We start from the raw sequence: 2187 nt of genomic DNA, 5'->3' as shown, positions 1-2187 counted from the left end.
TCCGATGGTCATCCGACGAAACAAACCTGAGCCATAAAAAATGTTCGTTTGAAAATTTCATCGTCATCTTCTTCTTCTTTCTTCTCCGTAAAACACTGTAAAACCCTCTCTCTCTCTAGAGAAGAAATCAAGGGAGGTAAAGAGTTCCCCCTGGAGAAGGCCATGAACGTCAACCCTCTCACTCTCTCTCCCTTCTCTCTCTACTTTTGTGCACATCCAACAGACAATCCTACATTGCTCCATCAAACACCGACTGACCTGCACACTGACTGTAGCATCGTTCAACTTGATGAGTTGTGGAGCTTAATTCATAGTTTTTGCCCTTACAAGAGGGGGTTTGGGGGCTCCTCCCAGCGTGGGTAACATCATTCAACTTGATGTGTTGTGGAGCCTGATTTAGAGTTTTTGCCCTTACAGAAGGGGGGTCCGGGGGCTCCCCCCGGCGCGGATCCCTAGCGATTTGTAGTATTTTCGGGTTTTCCTACAGCAATTTGTAGTATTTCGGGCTTTCCTACAACGATTTGTAGTATTTTCGGGTCTCCAACGAAACGCTATAGCGATTTGCGGAAGACACCACAAATCGCTATAGCGATTTGCGAAAGACACTACAAATCGCTATAGCTATAGCGATTTGTAGTGTCTTCCGCAAATCGCTATAGTCATTTGTAATGTATTCCGCAAATCGCTATAGCGATTTGTAGTGTCTTCCACAAATCACTATAGCTATTTGTAGTGTTATTCAGTAAGCAAATCGCTATAAATCGCTACCCGAATTAGGACCAACTTGTGAGGGCCATATCTCCCTAACCGAAAGTCATATTCCAAATCCGTAAAAAGTGGTATCTTTGTTATTGAGTCTAGTTTATTTTTGTAAATTTTCAGTAATTTATATTGTCATTTCATTCCCCATTTTAACTAAAAACAGACCCCTATTATTCTGTGCTATTTGAGTTGCACAACACCATTCTCGCTTGACATCCGCATCTTGATTCTGGCATGCTCCTTGTTGGATTTTCCATTGATTTCTCCCAACCTTGCTTGGAACAAAAATATGTCTTTCTCACCACGATACCCTGTGCATTTTTTTACCACGACACCTGGGACCCGTGCCGGGGGGAGCCCCCGGACCCCCCTGTAAGGGCAAAAACTCTAAATCAGTATCCACAACGAATCAAGTTGAACGATGCTACCCACGCTGGGAGGAGCCCCCAAACCCTCCTCCTATAAGGGAAAAAACTCTAAATCAAGCTCCACAACGAATCAAGTTGAACGATGATATCCACGCTGGGAGGAGCCCCCAAACCCTCCTCCTATAAGGGCAAAAACTCTGAATCAAACTCCACAACTCATCAAGTTGAACGATGCTATCCACGCTGGGAGGAGCCCCCAAACCCTCCTCCTATAAGAGCAAAAACTCTGAATCAGACTCCACAACTCATCAAGTTGAATGATGCTACCCACGCTGGGAGGAACCCTCATACTCCCCTTTCTGTAAGGATAAAAACTCTGAATCAGACTCCATAACTCTTTAAGTTGAATGATGCTACTCACGTTGGGAGGAGCCCCCAGACCCCTCTTCTGTAAGGGTGAAAACTCTGAATCAAGATCTACAACTCATTTAGTTGAATGATGCTACCCACGCTGGGAGGAGCCCCCAAACCCTCCTCCTGTAAGGGTAAAAACTCTGAATTAGGCTCCACAACAGTCAATGTACATGTCAGTTGGTGCTTGATGGAGCAATGTAGGATCTTCTGCTGGATGTGCACAAAAGCAGAAAGAGAAGGGAGAGAGAGGGTTGATGTTCATGGCCTCCTCTAGGGGAGATTTTTTTCTCGGATAATCTTGCAGTGCAGAGTCTTAAATAATCATCTTCGGGGCACTCAAGTCTTTACAACCACTCATTTTCAAGAATCGTCATTTTTTTGGCACCAATGGAGGAGAGGGTACTTAAGTCTTTGCAATCGCATCAAACTCCAATGCTAATTAATGCTGACAAACATGGGGATACGAGACACACATGCTTACATACGTGGTGCTCTTTGGGACCCCCGAACATGAGATGTAGCTAACTCCCCTATTCGGGGGGGGGGGGCATATAACCTGCTTCATCCAACATAGGCCCAGGTGGTGAGTGTCCTTACCTCAGAGTTTTAGGCTAATGGACCGATTACGGCAGGTATGACAGGC

This window comes from Nuphar pumila, chromosome 6, assembly GCF_984573655.1.
Source record: "Nuphar pumila chromosome 6, dmNupPumi1.hap1.1, whole genome shotgun sequence".
NCBI lineage: Eukaryota > Viridiplantae > Streptophyta > Magnoliopsida > Nymphaeales > Nymphaeaceae > Nuphar > Nuphar pumila.
Note: the sequence above shows the minus strand (reverse complement) of the source record.